The sequence below is a fragment of the Asterias rubens genome, chromosome 5 (genome assembly GCF_902459465.1).
Source record: "Asterias rubens chromosome 5, eAstRub1.3, whole genome shotgun sequence".
Classification (NCBI taxonomy): domain Eukaryota; kingdom Metazoa; phylum Echinodermata; class Asteroidea; order Forcipulatida; family Asteriidae; genus Asterias; species Asterias rubens.
This window is the reverse complement of record NC_047066.1, coordinates 7,231,839-7,244,877: the sequence shown is the minus strand read 5'-3', so window position 1 is coordinate 7,244,877 and position 13,039 is coordinate 7,231,839. Positions and strand designations below refer to the sequence as shown.

Below are 13,039 nucleotides of genomic sequence, written 5' to 3'. Positions count from 1 at the left end.
TACTTGGTAACGAGTAATGGAGAGCTGTTGATAGTATAAACATTGTGAGAAACGGCTCCCTCTGAAGTAACATAGTTTTCGAAAAAGAACTAATTTTCCACGAATTTGATTTCGAGACCTCAGAATTTGATTTTAAGGTTTCGAAATCAAGCATCTGAAAGCACACAACTTCGTGTGACGAGTTTTTTCTCCATTATTTTCTCGCAACTTCGAGACAAATTGAGCTTAAATTTTCAAAGGTTTGTTATTTTATGCGTATGTTGAGATACACCAATAGTATCCAGTGTCTTTATTGTTAAATTATTTGTTAGTATGCTATTAGTGTTAAATAACTGCATTTTTGTTGTCTTTCTCAAATTTGAATCATTTGAACTTTAGTACAACGTACCAAGTTATATACTGGCACCGAGAATGCATCAAATTACTCAACAATTCTTGTTTTGTGTGATGAGTGAATAACCCCAACCCCTTATTGGCCTTCTTTAGCCTTTCTTAACCCTGAACATCTTCGTTATCTTCTGGAAATGTGTATGATTTATGTAGTGTTTAAGTGCCCCAACTTGTCATATAATATTCTGCATAGGGATCCTTGATTGATATGGTGACACACACTTATCCCGTACTTTGTATGTGATTGATTGTGTTTATGATTTAATCTGGGTGATTCAGACCGATGTGTGTGTCTCCTTCTTCTCCTCCTCCTTATTCATCTTATTCTGTGAGAAGGCGGTCCTTAGGGGAGGCAGGCAAAATCAACTCGCTCAGCATTTCTGAGAGCCGTGAATTTTGGTGCGACCTTTCACAACCTCAAAGATGCACATCCCAAGAGTCTTACACTCGCTGAGTCGCAAGGGGAGGATTTGTAAGAAAGACTTATTTTTGTTCTCGGATTATCACTTATTTATGGCAAAGGATGCCAAATCTTGAGAGCAAAAACATCTGTATTGTGTTAAAACCCGTCTTTATAGAAGGATTTAGTTTTTGACCAGTACTTCAGTGTGCTACAAGTGAATTCAAATACTAAAGCATCGTCGACCACTATACCATAGCAGCAGTGATAACAACAGCAATTCTTGAAATATTAAGACTATAACAAAACAACAACACCAACAGCAGTAGCAGCAACAGCAACAGCAGCAACATATACAGCAGCGGCAACAATACATACGAAACAACAACGACAACGACAACGACAACTTGCAACAATGACAAATACAACTTACAGTCACAACAGCAGCAGTAAACAACAACTGACACAAACAACAGGAAGGAATTTAAAAAAAAAGGTAAAACAAAATAACCACAACAACAACAACAACAACAAAAGCAAGTTCATTAATAGTCTCAAGGAAAACCGTGTATTAAAAGAAACATACAGCAAAACAAAATGAGACAAAACATCTATTAAAGACAATGCACACTGTTGATAATTGTCAAAGACCAGTCTTCTCACAATAGTGTATCTCAACATATGCATAAAATAACAAACCTGTGAAAATTTGAGCTCAATCGGTCGTCGAAGTTGCGAGATAATAATGAAAGAAAAAACACCCTTGTCGCACTAGTGGTCACACGGAGTTGTGTGCTTTCAGATGCTTGATTTCGAGACCTCAAATTCTAAATCTGAGGTCTCGAAATCAAATTCGTGGAAAATTACTTCTTTCTCGAAAACTACGTCACTTCAGAGGGAGCTGTTTCTCACAATGTTTTATACTAAACCTCTCCCCATTACTCGTTATCAAGAAAGGTTTTATGCTAATAATTATTTTGAGTAATTACCAATAGTGTCCACTGCCTTTAACATGAAACTGATTTCCTTTAGTATAGACTGAATAACGGACCTGGCATAATTGAAGGGTTTGATTCGTGTACTCAAGTGCAAGAAAGTCACCACTTAAAAACCAGTAATGACATAAACTGATTTAGCCATGATCAGCAATTCGCTAACATCCACACAACATTGAAAGCAATTACGGCACAACAATTTCTATTCTCTGGGCAAGGCGCTGCAAAAATACAAAAAAAGTAAAACATTTATGTTATTATTAAAATTGTTAGCGCAGAGCTAGCCACCAGGTTTCTTTAATAATAGCGAGAGAGCCGTTTGTGGGTCACCAATTAACATGCTTACCAGCGCACAAGGCGCCGTCCCTTGTTCTCGTAATAAACGCTCCCTTTTCCAATTAAAAATAATTTTTTCTTGTCAATATTACACTGTTGCTTGCCACAATTTTTTATATCTTGTCCGTTAAATGAATAAAGAAAAATCCTTGATTTGTTTTTTAGCGCCGGCGAGGTTGGCAAAGAGAGAGAGTGAGGCACTGCACGGTCGGCGCCTATGGGGAGGCCATGTTGGATGATGTGTTGGTATTATAATATATAGTGGAGGTAAAACAGGACCTTGGTGGCATATAACCACCAGCAGGAAGGAAGCCTCCGAGAGATCGAGGTTGAAATTTTCAACAGTATCACATTTCATGGATTCTATATATTAGTGGGTCTTAATATGTGTTCAAGGGTGACCTGGGGGTGATTAAGTCTTGATTAATATTTGCGAAGGGGAGAAACTTACCACACATATAGAAAAGACGCTCTATAGACCACAAAAACAAGATGTAATATCGTGATGTGCATAGAGCTACAGGGTAATTAGTGAAACAGCGAAAAGACTGACTATAGAGCGCCGAAGGAAACCGAGAAGGAAATTAAACTTGTCAGGTTTGAATCCCGTGGTCGTGTTTGACTCGTTAACGGCTACGGGTGTTGGCGGCGCAGTGTTAATTAAGAGATAATGCACAAAAACTGTGATTAAATTGTTACACTACTCCGAGCAAAGTACACGGATTTATTAGTTGGGAATCTTGTCTCCTTTGTCCGCAGTAAGGCTGGTCTGTCGCGTGTAATTTCGCATGTTAAAGGCACTAGGGACCTTTGGTAATTGCCAAAGAGAACACTTGGTGTATCCCAACATGTGCATTGATGATAAATCTGTGATCATTTGGACTCAGTTGGTCATCGAAGTTGCAAAAGAATAATGAAAGAAAAACACAATTTGTGCACAAATATTTATGTATGCTTTCAGAATAATGCCTAAAAAAGACTCAGGTCGAAGTATTTTAATATTTGAGTGAGAAATACCTCGTTATTTAAAAAACTATGATAATTCAGAGGGAGCCGTTTCCCACAGCTGTATTCTACCAACGGCTCTTATTTCGGTTGCTCGTTACCAAGTAAGTTTGAATGCTAACAATTATTTTGACTAATTACCAATAGTGTCAAGTGCCTTTAAAGGCAGTGGACACTATTGGTAATTTTCAAAGACTAGCCTTCACAGTTGGTGTATCTCAACATATGCATGAAATAACATGAAAATTTGAGCTCAATCGGTCATCGAATTTGCGAGATATTAATGAAAGAAAAAAACACCCTTGTCACACGAAGTTGTGTGCTTTCTGATGCTTGATTTCGAGACCTCAAATTCTAAACTTGAGGTCTCGAAATCAAATTCGTGGAAAATTACTTCCAAAACTACATCACTTCAGAGGGAGCTGTTTCTCACAATGTTTTATACTATCAACCTCTTCCCGTTACTCGTAATCAAGAAAGGTTTTATGATGATAATTATTTTGAGTAATTACCAATAGTGTCCACTGCCTTTAAATACCGTGTTCATTTGTGCAGTCTGTGATTATGTTGTGTGTCATCGACATGTAAACCTGTGTACAATCTGGACAACATTGGTCTGTTTCACACCAATTAACAAAACTAACAAACACACAATGTCACAACAAGGACACAACCGAGGACTTCCCTTTGTTATCCCATTGTCTGTGCTTGTTTTTTTTTTTTAATGCAGTGGAAACTATTGGTAATTACTCAAAATAATTAGCATAAAACATTCATTGGTAGCGAGTAATGGGAAGAGGTTGATAGTACAAAACATTGTGAGAAACGGATCCCTTCTTAAGTGACGTAGAATTTCGAGAAACAAGTAATTTTACACGAATCTTGATTTCGAGACCTCAGAAATAGATGAGGTCTCGAAATTAACTTGCATTTGAAAGCAAACGTCAACTTCGTGTGGCAAGGGTGTTTTTTCTTTCATATTCGCAACATGCGACCAATTGAGCTCACATTTTCACAGGTTGATTATTTTATGCATATGTTGAGACACACCAAGTGAGAAGACTGGTCTTGACAACTACCAATAGAGTCCACTGTCTTCAAGCGACGTCCCCATTGATTTTTGTACATAACGAAAGTGAATTGGAAATGATTTTTCCGGATCTGTGAAAGTCCTCGGTTTTAACGTATAGACATGTTTACCAAAGCTGATCACCATCGAGAAAATAAAGAAACAATCAAACAAACACACAGTAACAACAAATTACAAACAATTTAACTTGTCCACCATGTCATTATTTCTTGTGCGCCTCATAAAAATGCTTATTGGACTTTACTTCATTATTGAATAACAATATACAATTTTAATTTGGTAAAATATGGAAGTGAGTGTTCTGAAAGAAATATCTCTTGCAACAGGATGACAATAAAAACTTCTCGGATTAAAACACGTTTCTTTATTTTGGTTGGTATAATTAATAAACCATAATCATAATATTAATCATAATATTTCGTATAGGCTTTGTCCTAGACACTTGTTATATGGCTTGGACGGTAGCTGCTAGCTCATGTTAAGGCGGTGTCTCTCTTTTTGCAAAAAAAGCTTTCCGTTGTTGAATTATTTGAGAACAATAAATGTTTTTCTTCATTTTTTTTGGTAACATTAAACAGTCATATTCATAATTTTAATCATAGTATTTCATGTGGGCTTTGCTTTGTCATAGACGGGTATTTGGACAGAAGCTGCTTGCTGGAAGCAGTGTTGAGACGGTGTCTCCCTTTTTCGCATGAGGCTTTCTTGGTTTAAATTATTACAAATAACTTAGTCATCTTGCAGGAAAACTGTATTGGCGAGGCTGGTAGCATTTCCAGTGGACTCCTGGTTCCATAAGTTGGACACCATTATTATATAAAATAGCCTCAAAAACAAAGCCTATAGCCTAAAAACAATGTTAGGTGTAGGCTTCATTACACAACGTTAGACACCCTATCCCTCTGTACATTGTAATGAAGCTGTGATGTGTTTTCTCCGGTGAAACACCTTTTCACTTACGGGCAGTCGTAACAAAATCTCGCACCCATTTTTCTGCCCCGACGTCGTTTGAAACGCGAGCTCTTCATACGCCCCCAACGCAACGGAGAGGCTGGCCAAGCTAACCGTCCAAACAAACCAGGTGACGACAACGAGTTGTTATATAGACCAAAATCGATCGAAAATGTGTAATAATACAGTAAGTTGATCAGGACAGTCCACAAACAACGCACTACTCGGCCTTTCCTCTCCTCACCGACCAACCCCCGGCCCCTCCGGGGATCCTCATGCCACTAGTCCGACAAATACATCGGGTCCATCGCTCCTCTGTCCCCCGTGTGCGCTGCTTGCTTTGCCACCCTACTCTCCCCCAAATCTCCCGTATAATACGCCCGAGATTGTTGATCCTTTATTGCTAATACGCGTGTTTTGCCCTGGGGCCCAAGTCGGTATATTACAAGTGTACACAGTGACATATTGTGGCGAACACAATGCTGCGGTCTGTGATGTGATACAAAGCTACTGTCAATGTAGCTACACATCCAAGCACGCTCTATAGTACATTATCACGTACTATTATGTATACATGTACTCTCTACACTTATTGTACCGTTGTTATTTCTTTCCTGGATTGTTGTCCTCAATCTTAAATTGACTTATGATATTGGATATAATCGTCTTATTATTACTAAAGACGATCAAAATTAAGCAATAAGGCGATTTAGTGATTTGTTTTTTGTTTGGTCAAGATTGACCAACCATAATCACGTGCTCATTTCATTGTCATTAAAAACTCTGAACCAAAACAAAATCAGCAATTTTTGTTATCATAATTTTAGACTCAATTGTAATTTGAAGAAACATATCACCAATCAGTGACCAGTGTCAACATAGTGGAATAGGCAAGATTCAGTCCCACACAAAATACTATGTCCAGTTTGATGCGTTGCCTTCTGCCATACGACAATTCCGCATTCTGGTCGATGTCGCCTATTTAAAGGGTACATGTACTTTTTGTAGGACAAAAACTACAACGTCCACAGATTTACACTAAACTTACACAGTTTGAAGATAATGATAGGAAAAAGCTTCCCTGAAAATATTACTTGCTGAATTGCTGTAGTTTTTGAGAAATGAGTAAAACAAAGATTAAATGTCCTTTTGACGATGTGGTTGGTGTGCCATTTCATAATGGAACACGTTAGACCTATGCTATTTTGTACATCAAATTTCAGACTCCACAAAATGGCAGACCGTATGTTCTGCATGCTAGAAGATTTCAAGAGGCAAAGTTATCATTTATTTTAAATGACTTCCCATTTTTTAATAAAACACTGAATGTGTTTTTATTCCTAAACATCTCCAAAAAGGATAAGGAGAGGTTCCATGCAGCAATTTGAGAGATTTGAAAGCAATGTGCCAACATATACTGTTAATCGATTTGCCTATACATCGGTTAGTTTCAAAATTCAATCTGACAGGTAACTGATAATGACATTTAATACCAGTAACATAGGCCCAACCACAACAAATAGTTTCGTAAACCAAGTAAAACGTTGCAACTCTATGTGGATGAAATATTTTACAAAATGGCTGTATGATGTGTTCACTTGAACCTAGAGGACAGTGGTGGACACTTTATGCCTTCTCGTCTACATAAAACCGATGTGTTCTATTGCAGTATATATGCCTAGTACAATGAAATTCAAATAATTATTTAAGTGGAAAATTACTTCTTTCGCGAAAACCACGTTACTTCAGAGGGAGAACGTTTCTCACAATGTTTTATGCTATCAACAGCTCCCAAATGCTTGTTACCAAGTAAGGTTTTATGCTAATAAATATCTTGAGTAATTACAATAGTGCCTTTAAATTTGTTCTACAAATACTTAAAAATGCATCCCATACAAATAGTGAGACAGGTTTTCATGTCAGATATATCTTATTGTTTTGAGTGAATTTGATGTACGTAGATTTAGACCAAAAGTACTTCCTTTTAAAGTTTCGGTGGTAAATCTAGTCGTATACCTCAAGGTCAATCTGGTAAATTTAATCATAAACAGATGACTTCCTTTATTACAGCTTTTTATATATAAAAAAATGTGACCAAAGGCACTGATCACTAGGCCTATTGGTAGTGAAAAATCACTGTTAGCATAAAAACTTACTTCTAACTATGAATGGAGAGCTGTTGATAGTATACAACATTGTGAGTAACGGCTCCCTCTGAAGTACTAGTTTTCGAGTAAGAGGTAATTATTTTTACTCAAATATTCAACGGCTCCCTCTAAAGTGGAGTAGTTTTTGAGAAAGAAGTAATTTTGCAAGAATTTGATTTCGAAACCTCAGGTTTAGAATTTGAGGTCTCGAAATCAAGCATCTGAACGCACACAACTTCGTGTGACAAGGGTGTTTTTTCTTTCATTATTATCTCGCAACTTCGACGACTGATTGAGCTCAAATTTTCACAGGTGTTTTATTTTATGCACATGTTGAGATACACCAAGTAAGAAGACTGGTCTTTGACAATTACCAATAGTGTCGGGTGTCTTTAAAAGTATTGTGCGCGATCGGGAAAATTTAAGTTTTTGCTTTTACCCTTATGTCGATGTAAGCACTGAATTGTAAGTGCTTCCTTTGTGCGGGGATCTACAACAAAAAGGACAATACATTTTGATGATCAGTTGTCACGGCAGCGCAAATGACTTGAAAAAGGCTGTTCAATATGTGGTAATTATTATATATAGGCCTACGGTCGGATTCGCTAGGAAAATTTCCTGGCACCGTAAATTTGGGAATTGTTTGTTCATGAAAGCAGTTTCAAGATTCACTTAAACCAGTTTCGAGTTCATACACATTATATAGACCTTGATCACGGTGTGGTCATTTTGATTTTACTCCATTCCAACTCATTGTAACCAAACTGAGGCTGGACGAAATAATAGTCTGGTGCCGTGCGCAAATAATGTTAGCATTCATTACTGTCATTGTAAACAGGGAACATGACCAATATGGTGAACGCGTGAAAAAGGTCTGTACACTTCAGATACTAAATACTAATTAATAATTTGTTTGTGTCTACCTACTTATTTGTCTATTATCACTGGTCAATTAAAGCATATCTTTTTAAAATGTCGTCCGGTCTTCTAAACAAAAACAGGTGGATTTTAATAATGCTCTGTGACTTCTAGATGTTAATTTATGATCTGTGACTTGTTTTCACAATTTCTGCGAACAGTGTATCTTTGCAATTGCAACCTGAACATTCGAAGTAGGATGTACCCTGGAGGAAGGACAATACATGCACTACGTTCACTAGTTAAAAAAAAATACGTACACAAGTAAAAAATTACACGCCTGGGTACGCCTACCCCCAGAGTGGGCTGGTTCCTTGCGTTTCGTCAACAATAGATCAATACAGACAACACAAAGTGTACACGGCCGGACAAAACAACATTATGGTATGATATCTGGAAATCGAACCTCACATAAAAAAAAAAGGTAATTTGAAAACAATGTCATTCACAGAGAACGCTGGTTGTTTTGTAGTGGTCCCAAATTGCATAAGATTGTCTACTGCCATGTGCCAAGTTTAATGAGACAATGACGTCATTTCTACCAATTAGTCTTGAGCACGTGTCGTTCTTCTCTAAAGCACTCTCACTAAAGCACACACACACACACAGAATTCACTGTCACCTTCCAAGGTTTAAGATCGTCTGGCTCTGGCAAGCATGCCGGAATGGCGCGCAAAAAAAATATACAAATGAAAAAATTGCACTGGATGGAAAAAGCGCGCACAGGAAGCAGACGGTAGTCCTGTACCAATCTATTTTACTCTTTCTATTATATCTCTTTTCTTTTTTGGGTAATGGCGTGTTTGTTGTGAAAACATCCCGGGTTGTCGAGACTAACGGCCCGCTGGTCTTGACATTTGACTTGAAGCCATACATAGACAAGAATGAAAACCAGACAACAGAGTGATGAGGGAACTGGAGAAGTTGTGAAATCGGGACCGAAATGGGCGGGCTTTGTCGTGTGTGGTGTTCCTGACTGCTGACTCACTGTTACATCTTTTGGAGGGGGTGGGGTTGAAACGCAGTTAAAGATGAATGTTTCTAAAATTCCTCTACTAAAATATTTACCAATATACCTTTAATCAAATAACTGTATATGAAGACAGATAAATTGTCAGACTCTGGGTGCTGAGTGTTCGATGCAACGTATGGTTTTTACACTGTTTGAGGGTGAGAGCCAATACGGACACCCCTCTAATACCAATGGGATCGTCCGAGGTAACTTTGAAGTGCACCCACAATCCACTGCGAGAAGAAGAGGGAAAAATTATACTCGTACGCTGTGAAGCTTGACGCGCATTGGGTTTTACCCAATGGTGATCAAAAGAGTGAATATTATTGTTCGCTGTCGACTACCATGCGAGTATTTCCCCCGAGCAAAAGACCGATTGCGAGTGCATGCACGAAAACATATACCGGGACTAAACAACAGAAACAAATTTTGGCAGCAGGGAGATCGAGAATTAAGGGTCCACGCTCCTGAAAAAGTGTGATCTCTTTGGTGGCTTGGGTCAACCTACTGTGAGTATTTCTACGTATTTATCATTTGTGAGATAGCAGTAGGATAGGGGGAAATTATTTTAAATGTTTGATTTCAGGGAACGGCCGAGTACAATGATTTTCGGACGCAGAGCTAAAAGTCGATCGACTTGATTTCGATGGGATGGAGATCGTTATCGCGGATTTTAATTCTCGCGTGATTTGTTGCCGTTTTGACGTGGGTTTTTCTTTCGTAAATAATCAGTAAGCTCTCATTACATGAGAGGTTTTATAAAACTGTGCCTTGGTCCGGTTTTTTTTTATTGGGCATGTTTGCTTAATGGTGTTTTTTTTTTTCCCCCTAAAAATTTCATCTTTAACCCAAACATTCAATACTTCGTCCTCTGTCCTTCTGTGTTGGTAAATATTAAAAATATATAATAAATAGTAAGAAAATAATAATGAAATTATTTTGTTGGTCCATATCTACTCATTATTTTTAAACAACCAGAAAAGAAAGACAAGTTTGTATTGAAGTAAACCATTGACATTACTGCTAAAAATCCTTGCAACGAAAAACATAAAAGTTGTTGATATTTTCATTTTCATACAAAAATGACTGACGAATAAAGTAATTATTAATCAATCAATAGGGCCGAGCCAAACTTTTGTATTGATTGTCAAAGAAAAATAATACAGAGACATTGTGTTTATTACGATAAATGTCTTTATAAAAAAATGCTTGTATTTGAGCGATGCCTATTTCAATAAGACATTGGGCACTATTGGTAATTGTCAAAGACCAGTCTTCTCACTTGGTGTATCTAAACATATGCATAAAATAACAAACCTGGGAAAATTTGAGCTCAATTGGTCGTCAAAGTTGCGAGATAATAACGAAAGAAAAAACACCCTTGTCAAACGAAGTTGTGTGCGTTTATATGGTTGATTTCGAGACCTCAAATTCTAAATCTAAAGTCTCGAATTCAAATACGTGGAAAATTACTTTTTTCCCGAAAACTATGTCACTCCAGAGGGAGCCGTTTCTCACAATGTTTAAACCATCAACCTCTCCCCATTACTCGTCACCAAGTAAGGTTTTATGCTGATAATTATTTTGAGTAATTACCAATAGTGTCGACTGCCTTTAAGCAGAATGAAAAACAAAATATTTCTGATACTGGACAAGATTGCTTGACAGAAAAATACAACAGACACCATCTGTTCACAACCTCGGCACTACATTTGATTTTATTTTTAGAAACAAAACATTACATAAATCTGATTGTGATTTAATGTTTTGCAAAACTAGGACATATCTATTGGAAGAGTTTATACTTGTACTCGATCCTAAAAGTCTGGTTGCAATTATTGTGAAGAAATAAAATGAAGCAATTTGCAGAGTGTGAGAAGTGCCAACAACGGCACCGAATAACTTTTCACAAAGGTTATTTGCCTTATAACCGAATTCAAAGTAAAAACAGATAGTTGCTGATTCAGAATTTAAGTACTATATGAATCGGTGGAAAGAATGTTATTTCTTTATTTGTATGGGCTGGAAACTTGTTTAAATTTTTGATGGCTTCAGGTTCGAAAGTGACTGAGCATGTACCATTCTTATGTAGTGCAGTTAAACTCTCAACTAGATCAACGGAACTGGTCCAATTAACTCTTTTAACAGTAATGATGTTATAAGAGGACGACGAAAAAACAAAGAAACAGAAATGAGATTAGGAGTATCAGAATGCACTCTTTATAAGCAAACTAAATTAAGCTGTGAACAAAAGGTCACGTTCAAGTAATGGGGCGAAAAACGGTTGTGGTTTTACCACGTATTGATTTGAAAGACGTCCATATAAGACTTATTTCGATTGTAGCAACTAAAACATTTGCTATTAACTCTTTTAACAGTAATGATGTTATAAGAGGACGACGAAAAAACAAAGAAACAGAAATGAGATTAGGAGTATCAGAATGCACTCTTTATAAGCAAACTAAATTAAGCTGTGAACAAAAGGTCACGTTCAAGTAATGGGGCGAAAAACGGTTGTGGTTTTACCACGTATTGATTTGAAAGACGTCCATATAAGACTTATTTCGATTGTAGCAACTAAAACATTTGCTTTGTAGGTTCTCAAGAATTACCAGATTTAAGAATATTTTATGTGGACATGTTTCTGGGACGCGTCTTATACCAGTCCCCTATTAATGCATGTAATGAGCTCTTATAATTAAATTAATCAATGTTCTGTTTAGGAAATAACCACCTTTGTATTGTCTAAGATTCCAATAGATGCGTGTGGGTTTGAGTTACCTAGAAATGCTTTCTAACACCTTTGCTTTCTGGAACAATACAACGGGCTTTCCTCTCTGTGAAAAAAGCTCGGCTGATTCTGTTTTCTCAAAAAAGCTCTACTTTTGAAAAGGTGCGTCCGACATGGTTAGATAACCACTGTAACTAAAGACCTATTTTTTCTCAATTCAAGAGGAAGTGTACTATAAAGAGGTGCGAAGATGATTCACTTAACCCTGAAACAGTTGAACAATCAAATTAGAAGAAGCTTTTCTTCTTTAGCAATCAAATTAGAAGAAGCTTTTCTTCCTTCAGTACCAACATGTTGAGGTCACGCCAGAGGTGCAAAGAGTGTCTTTTGTGTGGTTTTGCTAATCACGTCACTTGTGGCGTGGGGAAAACAATGCAAATTGAAATACACGGCTACTTAACACCTTGTTATAACAATGGTCAATGTTGGCTTATACCTGTATGGGAAATCTGGTTAAGGTGCAATGGGGGTCTGGACATGGAGTGCATTGGTTGGGTGCTGCTGGGACCTTCATGTAATGGTGCAACGTGAGTGAATTGTGGTGACTGATCAAACATAAAGGCATAAGGGGTTCCAAACATGAAGACGTTTTGAACAAATGTGGAGTGGATTGGGTTAAACTGAAAACATAACAACTGGTGACATTGGAAAAGTATGAACCTTTAATGGCAGAACAGCCTCACTCGAACATGTTGGTGACTTCATTGCTGTGTAAATTTAAAGGCAGTTTACAGTATTGGTTATTAGTCAAAAATATAATTAGCAGAAAACCTTACTTGGTAACGAGTAATTGGGAGCTGCTGAAAATATAAAACATTGTGAGAAACATGTGGCTCCCTCTGAAGTAACGTAGATTTCAAGAAAGAAGTAATTTTCCACGAATTTGATATCGAGACCTAGATTTAGAATTTGAGGTCTCAAAATCAAGCATCTGAAAGCACACAACTTCGTGTGACGGTGTGACAAAGTTTGTTTCTCCATTATTATCTCGCAGTTTCGACGAC

At 37.3% G+C, this 13,039-nt stretch overlaps 1 protein-coding gene across 1 annotated transcript in view; it reads left to right on the top strand.

The window, feature by feature from the left end:
- The first annotated feature begins 9,617 nt into the window (after positions 1–9,617).
- LOC117290374 (T-box transcription factor TBX2-A-like) overlaps positions 9,618–13,039 on the top strand; it is a 47,039-nt gene continuing 43,617 nt past the window's right edge. The window contains exon 1 of the mRNA XM_033771736.1: positions 9,618–9,753. The gene's annotated coding sequence lies outside the window, so the exon portion shown is untranslated. The remainder of the gene's footprint in view (positions 9,754–13,039) is intronic.